A 19,353-nucleotide genomic window follows, 5' to 3' on the forward strand; every position below is an offset into this window, starting at 1 on the left:
GGCTCAATAAAGCACAATTCATCAGGCATGGACGACTCATTATTATTTTCTGTTTGCAACGTCTGTTTAACCCCTTCAAAATGCCTCAATAATAAAAGCCTGTGAAGCATTTTGTATGCTCTGTTGGGAAGATGCTATCAAATAACTCTGCACAAACAGAGAAAGGTTAACAAATTCATTGCTATAATCTCTTCAGCAAATTCAGTATGCTCTTTGTCTTGAAAGTTCAGGGAAGTAATTTATTCAGAATTATTCTCAGCTCAGAAAAACTTCACTTCATTCTCATAACACTGCAATCTTTATCACTAGTAATAAAGTGACCCCCACACAACAATGGAGACCTAAAACCATCCCTCGGGGCTGCCTATTGACTGATGCAGGCTGCAGGGAGAAACAAAATGAACTAATTGTTTCACATTACTCCAGACAATTTGCTAATCTTCAGAATCCTTCATTTTTTTGTCCAGATCTATTATCAAGATATAAATTGACACTTGTTTCTCTATTTCACACAGCACTTTATTGTGTCTGCAAAGAAGCTGCAAAATTTTTCCCCTAGGCCTATCACATTCTCTTTATATTAATATGGTTCTACAGTGGACAGAACTTCTTAACCAAAAATGCAGTGCCTATTCACAATATATGCAACAGTAAGTGTATTGTAGAAAACATAAAAAAGGTATAAGATTCATTTAAATGAAATTTAACATCATGTAACGAGGAAGTAAAATAATAAAATGTGTTATATTTAATGCATTTTTAATTTTGGAATACATCTGTATTTTACCAAAACATGAACACTGTTTTATCTTCCAAAATGAAATTATCATTTCTTGGTCTTTGACCAGTTGTTTGTTTTCTCAGTGGACCATTACTACCTGATGAAGTTCTGACACAAATAAAAGATCACTCTCCCTACAAACCACACACACATGCATACACTTTTTTTTCTTTTTATTTAAATTTCAGATAAAATAGAATCAATTTCTGTTAACTTCATAAAATTATCACCTCCAAATGACTTTCATCCTGAAATTAAGCAAAGGCTTTGCTTTTGTCATTTAGCTTGCTGTTACAGTTTAAGTGGGGCTATGCACATTTTAATGAGTCATACTGTGGTTTCAGAAATTTAACAAAATGTTCACACTCGCTCACTTGGGCGGCCACGGTGATGCAGTGGTTAGCATGGTCGCCTCACAGCAAGAGGTTCTCTGGTTCGATCCTCGCCTGGGGTGCTTTTTGTGTAGAGTCTACATGTCCTCCCTGTGGTCGCGTGGGTTTCCTCCAGGTGCTCCGGTTTCCTCAAACATCCCAAAGACATGCTGTAGGTGGACAATCCAAATTGGCCCTAGGTGTGTGCGCCTTCAGTGGAAGGTTGGGCTGGCAACTCGACACCGTAAAACTCCACTGCCAATCATGAGCGGACAGGTGATCTGCTGTGGCGACCCCTAACTGGGAAAAGCCGAAAGAAAAAAGAAGTTGTTCACACTCGCTCACTATCATTTCCCTGCTGCCAGGAAAGAACAAGCAATGCTAACATTTGGGCAGAAGTATGGAAAACGGAAGTTAATCAAATACAGATCAAATGAAGTAAACAAGCAAATCATGTTTGGCAGGTTTTCTTAAACAACTTCAGGATTCTTAAACTAATAAAGAAATGAAAATTCAGGAACAGTATTGGTTGAGGTAAAGAGGGATGGAGAGACAACAGACAAAATTAAACATATTTAAAAGAGCTTTTACAAATCAGGTAAGTATCACTGGTGAGATACATGGGGAAAAATGAATATTATTATTCTGAAACTACCATATCTGCTGTGAATGGCATTGGCTTATACAAGCAGTTCAATTCTTAAGTCATTCAGTCTATACAAATTATTAATATGAATATTCTACAAAAGCCTTAATACTTCATTCACCCATGTCCAATTCAAATTAAGACTATATGTAAACCCTGCAGAGGACAAAATGTCTAACCAAATATATTACCAGCAAAACTAAACTGCAGAATAATGCCATTATGCCTGCATCTATTTCAGTTTTAATCAGCTTAGTTCATGGAATCTACAGTCAACCAAAGTTAATTTGTGTCAACATTTAAAAACGAGCATTGAAGCTCACCAACTGACCAATAACTGAAAATAATTTTATTGAAATGAATTTTTCTGAAACTGGATTAGAATGAGCAAATTATTCAACATGCTTCATAAAATGCACATGATGATGCAAAAGAGCATGAGGTCCTGCACTGAATATGGTGGTGGTTGCCAACCCTAGGCGTATATACCCTTCCTTACTCAAATGGTTAACTGTGACATTATGCTCAGTCAAGATGAAGGAAATATTCAGTTTTATAGAAAAACTTATTTTCTTCATCCCCAAAAGGTACATGGTGTTATGGTCAGATCAAAGGTGGGGGATTGTTCCCCAAAGGCAAGTGCATGTGTCTTGCCACCATGTAAAATGTCATTTTTTATGAACCTTCTTTGTAGCTAATTATCTATAATCATTCCATACATTTTTTCAGTCAGTTGTAATTCAGTAAATTTTGTAATTCTTTGAAAAAGCTGGGGTTTACAACATTAGTCTTCACTACCAAACAACACACAGAAAATGAAATAACCATTACAAAAGCTACAAACTAGGGGCACTGCATAGCACGTATTATCCACCAGCAGCATTGATAAAATAATACGATTTGCATTATCACACATTTTCTGAATAACTGTACATCTTTAAAGGTAAGGTTTTTTATTATTCAGTGAGTGCAGTTCTCGTGATTTTTCACAAAAATCACTCATTTTATAATGCACTGAGCAAAATTTGCAATGCAAAAAAGTGTGTCAGTCAAAATGCAAACCAGCTAAGTATGATACGGCTAGAGTCCTAAGAGATGAAATCAGACTAACAAACTGTAATGCACTGCCATCATAATTCCTTTTCCATAAATCATAAATGGCGCCATCACCCGAAATGCTCTTAGTGATTTAAATGCTCTTAGTGATTTAATGATTAACAGGCCATCAGCTACTTGAAGCCAGTGATTTAAGTGAATCAAAGTTTTGCTAGAACCTAATACAGTAACCTGCTATAAAATGTTTTTGCCCTCCCATCACCCCCTGATTCTGATATATATACTGTTAAACAGAGGTGACTGTGCAAGTGCAGTAATAGGTGTCCTTCCTAGGACAGGGTTCAGTGTGCACCATTCAATGGTAGAGTGATTCTCCTGCACTGAATCCTGTAAATGCAATTGTTACTCTATTACGAAAAACACTTTACTAATATGTCCTCCTTTCAAACTTCTATTTGATTCTGTTTTCTTTACTTTGTTTGCGTCTTTCGGCTTTTCCCGGTTAGGGGTCGCCACAGCAGAACTCCGGTCCACTAATGATTGATAGTGGAATTTTATGTACCGGGTTACCAGCCATGACACACAACCTTCAATGAAGGCTCGCCCCATTCATGTATGCCTTCACACAGAAGATGCTCTAGCTGAGAATCGAACGGGACAACGTCTTGCTATGAGGCGACAATGCTACTGCAGCACCACCATTCTGTTTTCTTTACTAAAGTGACTAAATGCTAACAAAATAATTTTCCCGTTATTCAGAAGCAGCAAAATCTGAAGAGGATTTTCTGTCGATTTTAAATGTTTGCTTAATAAAGTTTGTATGGGGGAATGTAATGTATTGTTAGGAAATTTGGATCTAATCAAAGTTATTGGCCTTAGTCCATGTTTTACCTATAAAAAAGGTTTTAATTTAAAGAGCTTGTTAGAAAATGCACATAAAAGGTCAAGTAACAGTAAGGGGTCCATAGTGCACAAAAAAGGTACCTATGCATGTAAAAAATGTAGGCAGTGTAAATTTGTCAGTAACACTTCTGTTTATTTTAAACATATAAACAAAACCATTTAGACCAAAAGTTTGTATGACTGTAATAGTAGTTTGATTGTATATGTAGCTCAATGTCTTTCCTGTACAGGATTTTACATAGGGAAAACTGTTGGATGTTTTAAAAGAAGGATATATGAACACCAACTAGCTATTAAAAAAGGAGATGACAAAAATGCCTTAGCGAGACATGCTAAGGTATGCACAGCTTTTAAGAAATTTGTTTTTTCGGTCATTGATAGTGTAGATTGTGAAGCATTTTCTGGTGATTTTAAAACCAGATTAAAATGTAAAGAAAGCATTTAGTTAAAACTACAATACCCAGATAAGCTAATTTTTCACTGTGTAATAGCTTGAATCTCTTGAAGTGGAGGCCCATGGGATATATGCAAATTACCCTTCGACATGCCAGTGTTTCACCTACATGGCTTCTGGCATGCCCATCACTGTTTTCCATTAAAAAAGTCTTCAGTGGCACATTCAGGGCAATAAAGCCAAGCCTCACTAGAGGCAGACATGCCATGATTTGCCCTTTTTCTAAGTACAATATAAATAAATTGTTCAGCCATACCTGGGAAACATAGGACTTAAAACCAGACCCGATACATATCCATATATTATACACACACATGCACTCATATATATATATATATATATATATATATATATATATATATATATATATATATATATATATATATATATATGGGTCCACTTCACATAATCAAACATCCAAATGTTCAACTTTCATTAGGCCGAGACCATATGATGGAACATTTGAATGTTTGAAAATGTGAAAAAAAAATAAACAAAAAAAAAACTAAATAGTGCTTGCATGGGGGCAAGTCAACCTGCACCCCCCACACCCCCTGCTATTTAAATATACCAACTACGAGAACGCACTAGGGAAATCTTCCCATTCTGCACTCTGTGGAGATCCCCATTCAGACCATTCGCCTTTTAAAAGTTCGATCATATGGTCTCGGCCAAATGAAAGTAGGGCTTTTAAAAGTTCGACCATCTGAAGATGACCCATATATATAGGTTCATAGGTACATACTAGGCTATCTGCCTGAGGGCATCAATAAGCCTAGCCAGAATGTGCTGGCTCTCACCACCCTCTTAGATTAGTTCCCTGTGCCTCGGTCCAGCAAAGCCAGTAGTTCCCTGTGCCTCTGTCCAGCAGAGCCACTGCAGTGATCCCCGGGGTAAATTTTCTGTTTCCCATCCACTCATCAAGGTTTCTCTTCAAGAGTGTTAGTGAGGGGCTCTGCCGAATGTAGATTGGAATCCTGTTCCAAAGCATGGGGAGTCTCTGGGACAGGAATCTATCCCTCCAGCACATCCTATTTATCATTGTGGTGAGGTTTAGATCCCTAGATCATGTGGCTCTTGGGGATTTGTTTTTTTTTTAGGTGGAGCATGTCCATCAATACTGGGTTGGACATGGCCTTGTATGTCAGGCAGAGATCACCTCTGAGCAAGCAGTATGCAAGCGAGTACAGCTGGAGTTTCTTCAGTCGGGGTGCATAGGGCATATGTTTGAGGCCAGTAATACTCTTGGTGAGATACTTCTGTGGTCTTTCCAGCTGTTGCAGGTGTCTTGTAAGGTACATCCCAAATGGGGCATTGTACTCTATGATGGGTCTGATGAGTGATGAGTAGAGGGGCACAATAACCTCTTTTGTTTTAGATGCGAACCCTTTTGTGATTAGGTGGGCCACATAGAAAGATTTTCTAACCACCTTGGCAATATGATCATCAAAGGAGTGATTACTATCTACTTGGGTCCCCAGATCCCTTATTACATTTTCTGTATGTGGTAGTTCTCGGGTACTTTGTTTTTTCCAAAGGGGATGACTATGCACTTTTTGGCATTTAGCTTGAGGCCATGATTTTGATACCAGGTATCCATCTCAGTGAGACCCTTCTGGAGGATGTCTGTATCAGCTGGAGAGTCAATTATGGCCCCCAGTTTGCAGTCGTCTGTGAACTTGGTCAGCCATAGTCCTCCTGTGCTTGCCTGTACCTCTGAGAAGTATATACCAAACAGGAGGGATCCCAGGACTGAGCCTTGGGGGACGCCACTTGTAACTGGTTTAGAGTCGGACCTAGAGCCTGCAACTCTCACCGTGTGGGTTCTATCCATGAGCCAAATGGCAACCCATCTCATGACATAGGGGTTTATGTTCAGGCTGGTGAGCTTGTCTATAATACCAGAATGGAAAATGGTGTTGAAAGCCTTTGCGAGGTCTAGGTAGGCTGTGTGGGCTTCCTTTCCCTTGTCTAAAGCTTTGGTAACTGTCTCAAAGAAGTCCACCAGGTTTAGGAGGCATGATCTGCCCTTAACAAAGCCAAACTGGGTAGGGTCCAATGTTTGAAGGTTCCCAATGTCTCTGTTAATGAATTCCATGATGATGCACTCCATAGCCTTGCAGACCAGGCTAGTCAGGCTTATAGGGGATAGTTCCTGGGGTCCGTTGTGGCTTACCTTTGTGGAGTGGGATAACTGTTGCTGTGCGCCACTCTATGGATATGTAGCCTGTAGACAGGCTGAGTTTGAACAGTGTGTTTAGGTGAGGGGTTAGTTCATTTTGGAGCTCATGTAAGACATGGCCTGGGACACTGTCTGGTCCCATTGAAGCTGTATTTTTGGCTTTGAATTGGGCTGTTTTAACCTGTGTGTCAGTGATTGCCGGGGCACTACATTCTTCTGGTATGGTTAAAGGGCCTTTAGGGGGTGAGAGGGAGGTGAAGTTTGCACTAAACCTGTCTGCCAGAATGTTGGCAATATCAGTCAGTTCAGTGTATTTTGTGCCATTTTGCACTGACTCAGAGTTTCCACTTAGTTTCTTGACATAGCTAAGGAACACTTTATGGTTATCCTTGGAGTCCTTGGCAATTTTTTTTTGAAGCTACCCTTGGATGATTTTATGAGGGATCATAGTTTCTTGCTGATACTGATCAGGGATGTCTTCCCTTCTTGGGATTTTACTCTTTTCTGCACTAGTTTCCTCCTCCTGTTGCACAGCTTGTTTATGGCAGGGGTTCACCAGACTGGTTTCCTTTTCTTGGAAGAGTGAGTCTTGGTTTTGCTTGGGATAGCATGATCCATGCCTTCTTGCAGATGCTCATAGAGTGCCTTTGTAAGGGATTCAGCTGCTTGGACAGCACTGACCTTCAGCATGTGGGCTGTGAACCTTTCCACCTCAGTCTTAAGTAATGTGAAGTTTGCTTTTGAAGAGTTTTTCACTGTGGTTTCCTTGATTGGGGGTGGGGGCGGAATGTGGATATCCAGAGTGATTAGTCTATGGCATGATCTAACCAGCAAGGGTTTGACCTCCGGTGTAGAACACCGGTCGCCCATGTTGGTTATGACCAGATGCAATATGTTGTCACCTCTGGTGGGGGTGTTGACCAGTTGATCCATGGTGTTCAAGTTTATAAATTCTAGGAGGCATTGGGCAAGGGAGTTAGCACTTGAGTAGTTTTCCCAGTTAATATTTGGGTAATTGAAATCACGCAATATTAGGGCATTTGCTAAGACCTTCATATTTTCCAGTGTCTCCAGAAATGTGGAATGGGGGTCCTGGGTCATAGTACTTGAGTAGTTCTCCCAGTTAATATTTGGGTAATTGAAATCACCCAATATTAGGACATTTGCTAGGACCTTCATATTTTCCAGTGTCTCCGGAAACGCGGGATGGGGGTCCTGGGTTATGGTGGGTGTTCTGCAGCAAGCTACAATTTGAATTGCAGTTTTGCCTGTTGTTATGTGCACATGGATGATCTCTGAGGCATTGTGCTGTGCCACTAACCTGGAGGTGTGGGTATCCTTGATGAGTATGGATACACCCCCACCTTTTGTGATTCAGTCTGGGTTCTGTGGTCGAAAAGTATTGTATGAGTTATAGTCTGGTAGTGCTGGCGTGCTCTTTGGAGCCTTAAACCAGGTTTCATTTACTGCACAGATATCGATGTTCTCCATACTGAGGAGTGCCTCGAGTTGATATATGCCTTGAGATATATATATATATATATATATATAGATAGATATATCAAATGACATTTCCACATTATTTTTTCAGAGCATATACATTTTCTTGCATCCTGCACACCATTTAAGATAAAGAAAAAAATGAAAGCATCACCATCATTGTGAAAATGAAATTACCGAAGATGGTGAAGAACTGGACAATTGTATGTCACTTGTATGATTATAACAATAGAGACAAGGGCTGCTCAATGCCCAAATGTTTGCCACAACATTGGTTAGTGTTACAATTCTATGACAATGCTCTTTTCCTAGCTGCCCTGCTCTTCAAAACATCTGTTGACTTCATATGGACAGAATTCCTCGTTGTGCTATTAGTCTTGCTTGTTGTTTTATTTATGTAAGGTTTGCTCCCAGGTTAGTCTTGCTTGTTGTTTTATTTATGTAAGGTTTGCTCCCAGGTTAGTCTTTTTTGTTGTTTTATGTATGTAACGTTTGCTCCTAGGTTAGTCTTGCTTGTTGTTTTATGTATGTAACGTTTGCTCCCAGGTTAGTCTTGCTTGTTGTTTTATTTATGTAACGTTTGCGCCCATGTTATTCTTGCTTGTTGTTTTATTTATGTAACGTTTGCTCCCATGTTAGTCTTGCTTGTTGTTTATTTATGTAACGTTTGCTTTTGGGTTATTCTTGCTTGTTGTTTTATTTATGTAACGTTTGCTCCCAGGTTAGTCTTGCTTGTTGTTTTATTTACATAATGTTTGCTCCCAGGTTAGTCTTGCTTGTTGTTTTATTTATGTAACGTTTGCTCCCGGGTTAGTCTTGCTTGTTGTTTTATTTACATAATGTTTGCTCCCAGGTTAGTCTTGCTTGTTGTTTTATGTATGTAACATTTGCTCCCAGGTCCCACTGCTGTCAGTTTGTGGTTAGATAACCATCTCTTATTCTTTTCTTCCTTTTCCATTCCTTGATGTATAATTTTATTATTTTTTTAACTGCTGTTGTACTATGCAGATGGCACAGTGGTGCAGCGGTAGCATTCTCAGCTGGAGTGCCTTCTGTGCAGAGTCTGCATGTCCTCCCTGCATTTGTGTGGGTTTCCTCCAGGTGTTCTGGTTTCTTCCCACATTACAAAGACATACATCTGGAACATTTCTCCTCAGGCCTCTGCTGAAAATTGGCTTTATTCCAAGTTGTATTTTCCCGGTATACAAATGTTAAATAAAATAAATGTGCAGATCCCTCGTTTTGTCCTGCATCTGGTTTTACAATACTCTTGTTCATGCTACACTCATGGAATGGCATTCTCAGCATATAATGTGTTTTATAAGAAGCGTAACTAATTTTCTTGCCCTGTATGTTTATGGGCAAGTACTAGGCAATCAGTCTAGAGACCATTAAAAGCCTAGCCAACAAAACATATTTGAAAGTTGTCTCCAGTCCTATGGAGGACAAGACAGGATATACGACTGGAGTATTTGAGGTTGCCCATCCAATTATCTAGGTTTACCTTGAAAGTGGCAAGAGTACTACTCTGCTTGACATGTAGTGTAAATTTTTTCCAGAGATGAGGAATAAGTTGGGATATGACTTTATCATGTCACTATGTTCCATTTATCTGTTGATGAAGACTTTACTTCTTTTTCCAGGTATTAGAGGGGAAGAGCATGCTACTAAAAGTGTAAAAGAATGGAGCTTAAGTCAGTAGAATGCTAAACTGTGCTGAAATGACCCGAATATTCAACCTTTATTTTAAATAAGGGTTATGCATTTCCATCTCAAAATGAAGTCTGCTGTCAGAGATAAAAGTGATTAATCTTTTTTTTTTAATTAAAGCCTTAATATTCCTGAAAGCATTGATTAGCTTTCTGCTGACTTTGCTTCCAAGCATTAGTCATACCTTAGTTCTGTGAAGGAATAGGTAAAAAGTGGGCTGTATCTTTTCATGACTTGAAACACTAGACACAAATCTTTATACTTCCATTTTTTTTTTAATTTTTGTATTATATTACAGTCATTTGTATTTTAAACTTTGTTTTACTGCAACTTTTTTTTTTCTTGAAGTCTTAAAAGGTTGTTGGCTAGGGTCAGTTAGGCAAAGATGACACAGTGGCCATGCAGATAGCATTGTCACCTCACAGCAAGAGATTTCCCAGTATAATTCTAGGATGGGGTGCCTTCTGTGTGGAGTCTGAATGTTCTTCCTGTTTTTGCGTGGGTTTCTGCTGGGTGTATCATTTTTCTCCCACATTCCAAAGACATACATTGGGTGGATTGGAAAGTCTAAATTGGTCATAGGTGTGTGTGTGTGTGTGTGTTGTGTGGACAAACTACTGTGGCAGTGCTAGTCACCCCAACCCCATGAGCAAATGTGGGAAAAAAGGGTTGATGGATGGATAGATAGAATTAGGAAACATTCCTTTTGCATTCATTGACTAAATATGAACTAGATCTAGCTAGGAAGAGCTGAAGAACAGTTTTCTTATTTAAGGTATTCACCTGCGTTCCTTTTCAACTACAAGAGCTCTGAATTTAAAACTGCTGCTTGACTGCATAGATTTTTGGATTTTTTTTCCCTCCCACCCATCTCTTGTTCTGCTTTTAAACTTGTTACGTTTTTAGCTGCCCACCCTTATCCAGCCCAGTGTTATTTCTACTTGACACTAATAGCTCAAACTGATAAGGCACTCCCATTAGACTCCAAGCAAATGTTAGCCTCAGTTTCATATAATCTCATTTCAATTTGTGCATGTTGCAATATTTAGAGTGTTAATATGAATTGTATATTGTTCTTTTCTGCATTTTTCTTGCTTTAAGCAAAAGTCAGCTGTCTGCATGTTTAAACTGGTCTGGTACGTTGGCCACACAGTAGTGGGAGAAAGTTCAGTTGTGTAAAATCTTACTATAACAGTGGATGTCCATCTCTTTACTGTTGCAGCATTTTTTACCCAAGGGACCTCGTGCAAAGGACAGTCCAACATCCTGTCAGTATACAAAGTCTTCAGCTCTGATAGGTGCCATATGTCACGCACATGCTTCCCAAGCAAGACGTAGGGCATAAAGGTGATGTACACATGCAATCATTCAAAAATGAAAAATCTCCAAAAGGAACAGAATACCCTCAAGGACCAGGATGAACATGTGCAGCTAGATGGAAAAATTAAAGAAGGGAAAAGAGAGAAAGGCCCTTTGCCCAGAATGGCAAGTAGAACACAAGGCAAGAGACAGGACAGAGTGGGAAGGATGGAGGGACTGAGTACTGCAACCATGAAGAGAAGGACATCTACTGTTATGGTAAGTTTTTACATAACTGTACTTTGTCCTTCCATATCACTGTTGTAATATTTTTGACTAAGGAAGAATACAAGAGCTCAAAAGGAAGCCAGAGAGGAGGAAGACACAGAGGAACCCTCCACAAACCCATGCAGAATAGCCTGACAAAACCTGCCCTGGCCCTGGAAACAACATCTAACTTGTAATGTTTAATGAAAGTATGTACAGAAGACCAAATAGGAAGCCTTAAGGACAGAATTAGTATCCAGACCCTTGAAAAAGGCACAAGTGGTGGCAACTGCCCAAGTAAAATGTGCATTTACAGATAAGGAAAGACATTTGCCATGAAAAAAACAGCAGAAGGAAATTACCTTAGAAATCCAGGAGCAGATGGTTGCTTAGTCAAATGCAATGTCCTGGGATAAAAAAAATCTGCTCAGATTTGTGACCAACTTTAATTTTATCTAAATATCTGAGCTGTCTATGCAAATCTAAGGTGTGGAGAACCTTCTCACTGGCAGACTGGGGAGAATGAAAAAGGAAGGAAGGTGAACAGACTGATTAAGGAACACTTCATTAACTACCTTTGGCATAAAAGGATTAGGGTGAAGAGACATGCTATCCCTATGAAAAACTAAAAAAGGAGGAATAGCTATAAAAGCCTGAAGGCCATACACTCTTTTGTTAAAAGCAAGAGACAGAAGAACAGTCTTCCAATGTTTTATGGAAGCTGAAGAAGCAGGTTCAACAGGAGCCTGGGTCAGTTTTTCAAGTACAGAACCAAGGTCCCAAGAAGGTGCAATAGGCTTCCTGCAGAGCCTGATATGAAGGACACCTTTAAGAAATTGTTTGACCTTAAACCTCAAGGCCAAAGGTGGAATAAATGGCAAGGCAAGCAGAGATTGCTGACAAGTAAGCTTTAACTGAAGGATATGCCAACCCAGTGTGGAGCGGATCACACAAATAAGTGAGAACCAAATGAACCTCCACAGATAGGAGATCCAGATGGTGAGAGAGGCACCACACAGTTTGTTTTTTTCATTTGGACATATAGGATTTTCTGGAAGTGGGTTTCATAGCATCCTGCAGAACCTGAAGCACATTATCAGAAATAAGGTGCTTAAAAGGGATGAAAACCCTACCACCCAGAGTGCCAGTTGCAGAGTGGACAGGTGGGGTTGGACAAGAGATCCCTTGTCTTCTGTGAAAAGATCAACCCCATGAAGTAACTTGCTTTCTGGGCCAATAGGCAGTCACCAGTAAAATTTTGGGAGAGTTCTGGCTGATTTTGTGCAGAAGCCGTGGTAAGACAGGAATGGGGGGAGTACAGAGAAACACCCCCTTCCAAGAAAGAGGCAGGGAGCCCACTTTCTAAGTCACAAGACTTGGGACTCAGGAACAGAATAGAAGAATGTTTCTGTTCGGAGACAAGGCAGAGAGAGCTACCTGAGGAATACCCAATCGATGGACAGTATCCAGGAACACATCTGTGTGAAGCATCTATTCATGAGCATGTGATCTGGACCTGCTCAAAGAATCTGGCACTAAATTGTGCTGTGAAGAAATGCAAACCACCTGAAGGAGTCACTTGATATTGTATAGCTAGATCCCAGACCTAAAGAGCAAGTCGGGAAAGGCAATAGTACCTCGTGCCCCCCTGCTTGTTCGCATACCACATCACTGCGGTATTGTGTTGAGGGGCCCAGGATGAAAGAGGGAATTTAAGATTGCAGAACCAAGAATATACCCCCCCTTGTCTCTTTTATACTGATATGGTCTGACCTCTAATGAAAAGGCCTTTAGGGGGCCACAAGAGACACCAAACCTCCTTTCAGAGGCATCTGTGAAAGGTTCCTGAGTGGGAAATGGAGCTTGAAAAGGAAGCCCTGGAATGAAAGAAAGTTGATGAATCCACCATTGATACTTGAACTTGAGACAAGGAAGTAAATAAACAGTGAACTCCATGACTGCCAATGTTGAAGCCACACTGATTTCAGGTATGACTGAGGTTTTCTCATACAGATCCTGGTGAAGGGGAACATGGGAATGGTGGAAGCCATGTACCCAGGATCCTGAGTAATTCCCTGGCTTTGATAGGGGAAGAAAAGGCTGGAAAGAGGATATCAGACAGAGATCCTTGGGGGCAGGAAGAGATGCCAGCACGAGAACCGTCTGAAGCCAGCATCTGTGGAAAACATGATCCTGTGAAGGTGTCTGAAGCCAGCATCTGTGGAAAACATGATCCTGTGAAGGTGTCAGAAATTATTTCTGGAGGTTTATGGTGACCCCAAACTGTGTAAAGGACAAGGGGTGAACTGGTGATCATTTTCCAGACTGCTAGGAGGAAGAGCTTGTAAGATGAAGCTAACACCACTGTTGGGCCAACATGCATTTATATAGAAATGTGTAATCCTCGGGCGCCTTCTAAAACCTAGCAGGTTTCTTAGGTGGTCTATGGAAGCTGCAGAAAAGTTATCCAAAAGGGCAGTCAAGACAGCAGGAAGAGCAGATGGCTTGGGAGACTCCATTTATAGGAGTTCATAGGAGGAACAGCAGATGGCTTGGGAGACTCCATTTATAGGAGTTCATAGGAGGAACAGCAGATGGCTTGGGAGACTCCATTTATAGCAGTTCATAGAATACTTTTTGAATCTCAGAGATCTGTGAACAATCCCACTTACAATAGTCCATTATGTGGGCAATAGTATCCCCGAAGGACAATTTTTCCAAAGGGGAGTCTGGAGTTAGGGAATCCTCCTCTGACCCATAGTCCAGTGGGGAAGGAATTTGGGAAGAATAGGCCAAGGATTCTTCCCCCAGTCTAAATCCTTGTATGAGGAATCCAACTCCCCAAGCCACTTAACTGGAGTGGAATACCAGTGCGGGACAAGAACAGAGACCCCATGAGGAGGCTTTAAGGACATCAAAGCGTTAAATAAACCCGGAGTGAAATCCTGCCATTCATGCTGGGGATACTTAACAACAGGGAACATATGGTGTGTCTTCCATTTTTTTTTGTGGAACATCCACTTGAAAAACCAGTGGAGAGTCAGAACTCTGACATGACTCTATAACAGTGGTAGGAATTTCTTCCCTCACTAATCACTAAGATCTGAGGAATTCCCCTCAGTTCCTCAGATATTATCATCTGAGGCTCCCTTCAATGTCAGGTATGGACATTTAAAAAAGCTCAAGGACATATGAGAATTCAGATCCATGCCAGCCTCAGATGGGGTTTAGGCAGAGGTATCTGAAGCAAGCACCAGATGGTCTTCAGGGCTTTCACTAGCCTCTAGAGAGAGATCCTGGGGAGCCTGAACAGCCAGATAAGACCTGACTGCTTTGTTCTTTTTCATGGCAGATAGGTAGCCCTTCGGATAAGAGGATTCTGCCATTGCACACACAGCCTATAACAGCTTATGCTGTTGGTTCTCAAGATAAATGGATAAAGCAAAGAGGCAACTACATAGGGTCTGAGGTACAAACACCTGTCAGACAGGACACTGTGCATGATCATGGGAAACAGCCAAGCAAAACAGACATCGGTCATTGCAGTCTTTATAAGGAATCTGTTTCCTACACTAAATTGCCCTTTCTGGATGACAAAAACACAATACCAAACAAGAATAAAAAGTAAGTGAAGAACTCTCTTACTTTTTAAGATGGCACAGTGGTACAGGAGTTGCATTGTCACCTCACAGCAAGAGGTTCTCTGTTCCAATTCTTGGCTGGGGTGCCTTTTGTGCAGAGTCTGTATGTCCTCCCTGCATTCCTGTGGGTTTCCTCCCATGTTGTAAAGACATGCATCTGGAGCATTTATCCCTGGGCCTCCGCTGAAAAGTGGCTTCATTCCAAGTTGGACTTTCCCGGTAAACAAATGTTAATAAATAAATAATTTATTTATTATTTATTTGACATTTGTTTATCGGGATAGTCCAACTGGATATATGTCCATTTTCAGCAGAGGCCCCAGGAGAAAAGCTCCAAATAGACAAAATTACATAGATAACATTTAAAAATATAAAAAAGTATAAAACGTAAAAAAAAATGTAAATAATTAATAAAAAACTAACTCCAAAGGGGCACTTACCTGTAACCACGGATTAGTAACCAGCACAGCAAAAGGACATTCAGACCAATGGATGATAATGGCATCCAGACAGGCAGCAAAGTTCTGAGCGATTGCATCCTTACATTACCTTTATGCCCTATGATTTGTGTGGGGGAGCATACCTGTGACATACTGTGGCTGAAGGCTTTGGTATACTGGCTGGATGTTGGGGTATCCTTGGCAGTAGATCCCTTAGGTGAAGAATACTGTAACAGTGATATGGAAAGACATTTGTGAGTTGCTCCAGGATCCGAGCCTCATTTATTTATTTTCTCCTGCTTTTTACTAATTGTACTTTACTTGGTCTGGAACAAAGGCACCCTCAGGCAAGTGCAAGAGATGCACTTGCACCCCTCTGGAACCAGCTGGCTGGGAGATTCATTTTCTCTTAAATAAAAAAAAAAATACATTGCATCCAGTCACAGAGACACTTTTGAGTCTATGCGACTGATGGTTGACGTCTTCATCTTCCTGTGTGGAATTTGAATTCCAAAAGACATTTGAACTGTGGATGAAGGTACATGTGAGAGGTGCGTGTGTGTCTGTGTGTGTGTGTGTGTGTGTGTGTGTGTGTGCGCGTGTGCGTGTCTACGTGTGTCTGTGTGTGTGTTTGCAGCTGTATGTGCAACTGCATTACGTTGGTTGATAAGGGTATACTTACCTATAACGAAGCAGTGTTTGTTTCAGAGATGTAATAATGAACCACTATTGAGATGTAGCTCCATGTGGCTTTATCGTGTCTCTGAATTGCTTTGTATCACTGTCATGCTACTGGACTTTATAGTATGGCCCATACAGTACTGGAGGTGATATGCTTTCTGAATCCCAGCCATAGTTTTAAGGAAAGACAATGAGAGGATAGGTGGTAAAACATACATAGTTCTGCTTTAGCTGTACTTTGCAATATCCAACTTTCTTTTCCACGGCACACTGCTTAGTGGCTCAGGTGAAGAGTCGGCAATCTGATTCTTAAAGAATAGTTGGGGAAAATATAAAACACAGACAAAGATGCAATCTGTTGCATTGGCATGTAGTAGTTTGGTTTTCATTTCAGTTTTAAATAAGGTTACATTAATGAATACAGTATATTTTGGCAGCATTAGTGTTTTGATTCTCCGTTCAGTTGAACCCCATAGTGCTTCTGGAGCTTTTCAAAGTATTGATCATACTGAAGAGATGCTGCTAACTGAACGTTGAGCGAGTGGTGAAGAGTGCATATGTATCGCTAAGTTAATGTATCTTATGAGAATTCAAGTTACTGCACATTTACTTCAGAAGAAAAACATTTATGAGAGCAAGGGGTTGTAGTTTGAAGACACAAGACAGAAGGATCAAGGAATACATAAGGAAGTATTTCATGGAAAAATGGTGGATGATTAGAACAGCCTTCCTGAAGTTGCACTAGATTTTAAGAATGTGTGCAACTGACATGTGATTACTAGTTGGAATTAAAAGAAAAGAGCTGCTGGTTAAATAGAACCTGGAGATGAGCAAAAGGCAAACTAAATGGAACAAGTCAGGCTCAACTCAACAGATGTCAGGAGCCAGTAAGGAGATTGAGGATGCTGGTGCAGTATCAAGCTGCTGCTAGGGAGGATACCTTAACCCCCAGCAGCCTTGTTACTGCCTTCAGGAGGTGCAGACTCTTATCATCCTGCCTGAAGTATGAAAAAATTAATAAATTAAAACCGGCTACATTTGTTTATGCATTTGTTAACCAGATAATACTTCTAGGTATAAATCTGTTTTCAAAGTGAAATGGAAGCACTGTTTGGTCAAGTTACTTGCTCAAAGTAAGAATATGCAAATGGAGGCTGAGTGCCTGGTTTGTTTTGTAAGAACTTACCTATTTATTTATATTTAATGACAGGAATTCCCCGATAGGAAGTCTCATTAGTTTTAAAACAAAAATTACAGATTTCTATGTGGTAATAAAATAAGAAAAACAGATACAACTCATCAAAATTAGACCATGTTACATGAGGTATACGGTCTATATCATATAATCGAACTTCCAAAATTTCAAACACCATATGTTCGAACTTGGAAGCTCGAAATATGACAACATCGAAACCTCAGAACAGTGAATTCTTTCCCAGGGAAAAAATTTGCTGTTCCGCAAAACACACACACAACACAGGCACACCAAAAGCCTAATAAACCTACACTACACCTTACATATGCAACTATCTATGCACTAACCTTAACCCAAACCCTAACCCTAAGGTCCGTCACTATCGCACACTTACCTTACCTGCACCCTAACCCTAAATTACGTCACTATTGCACACTTACCTTACCCGCGCCCTAACCCTAACGTCCGTCACTTTGGCTCACTTACCTTACACGCACCCTAACCCTAATGTCCACCACTATCGCACACTTACCTTACCCGTGCCCTAACCGCACCCTAACCCCAATGTCTGCCACACTCGCACACTTACCTTAACCCGATCCATAACTTTCACACCACAGTACAGAAAATGTCGAAGCTGCAGAAACAGCCAACCAAATTTTTTCACTGGGAAAGAATTCGACTTTCTGTGCCTTCGATATTTCTATTTTTTGAATGTCCCTGTTCGAACTTCCAGTATTTGACATTCTAGATGATCGATTAAATAACAGGTACCTGAGGCATTACTATAGAAGTAAACAATAGAAATTATGCAATATATACACTTCAGACAGGTACATATAGGCAGGTAAAGATATGGCATAATACAAGCTGCAGTGTCTATCAGAGCATGGAGGAGAGGAGAGCTCAGTTGTAGTTTGAATTAATTGTACATTGCTAGTTTGAATTAATTGCACATTGCATTCTGTAAATGAGTTGAACAGAAACAGTCAGCACATATATTATTTGTGTAATAACAAAGAGAATATTAATGCAAAACCACATTACTTAAATTTAAGAAGTTAACGGGAGTAGAATGAGATACAGGATAGATTTATATGCTAGAGGTGAATGTGATAAAGATGAAACTTGAAAAGATTCTAGTTGTTTAGGCAGTGACTGTAAATTATGTGTATGCCTACTTTTCTGCAGTGTACCTGAGAGTATGGAGAACTCCATTCCCAAGTAAACTTGCATAGGCCAAGTGTATAGACACACAGTATTTTGTGTGTGTGTTGGCGGTATTGACAATTCTTTTGGTCGGTGTCCACAGTTCATGCTAAGTTTGATGTTAATTAAAGAGGAGTAATCATTTGAGTTTGTTAGTGAATGAAGGTTGTATGGACAATAATGTTCATCGAGAACCCAGTTCAGTTTTCCTAAAGCTAGACAGTGATGGGACCTACCGTGACCACATACAAAACAATCAGGCCCGATGTATGCCGTTTCCATTTTGTATTGTAGGGATAGTAGTTGACCAGTTAGTAAATGGGCCAAAGAAAAGGGAGGAGAATGGCTAGCACCAGTGTGGCAGATCCAGCCTAAAATACACCAGCCTTATAGAGTTGTCCAATATTCTGATGTGTCCAGGCTACAGGTTTTTTCTCATTCCTCATAGCTGACCATCAGCTGCTACCAGTTAATCTCCTTCTTCACTGGATCTGTTTGGCCCATCTTACCTTCCCCAAATGGCTCAACGTTTAGACTTTGGATGAAGGTACAAGTGAAAGGTAGGTGTGTGTGTGTGTGTGTGTGTTTAAGTGTTTAAGAATTTAAGAGGTGTGTGTGTGTGAGAGAAATAGGCAGGGGTGTGTGCATGTTAGAAGTAGGTAGGTAGGCGTGTGTATGCATGCATGTAAGAATTAGATAGGGGTGTGTATGCATGTATGTAAAAATGAGTTAGGTAAAGGTAGATATATGTGTGTGTGTGTGTGTGTGTGTGTGTGTGTGTGTGTGTGTGAGTGTGAGAGAGTGAAATAGTTAGGGGTGTGTGGATGTAAGAAGCAGGTAGGTAGGAGTGTGCATGCATGTATGTAAGAATTAGATAGGTAAACGTAAGTATGTGTGTGTGTGTGTGTGTGTGTGTGTGTGTGTGTGTGTGTGTGTGTGTGTGGGTGTGAGAGAGAGAAATAGGTAGGGGTATGTGGATGTAAGAAGTAGGTAGGTAGGGGGTGTGTATGCATGTATG

The sequence above is a fragment of the Protopterus annectens genome, chromosome 7.part0, assembly GCF_019279795.1.
Source record: "Protopterus annectens isolate FY-2018-M chromosome 7.part0, PAN1.0, whole genome shotgun sequence".
In the NCBI taxonomy this organism is placed as follows: Eukaryota; Metazoa; Chordata; order Ceratodontiformes; family Protopteridae; genus Protopterus; species Protopterus annectens.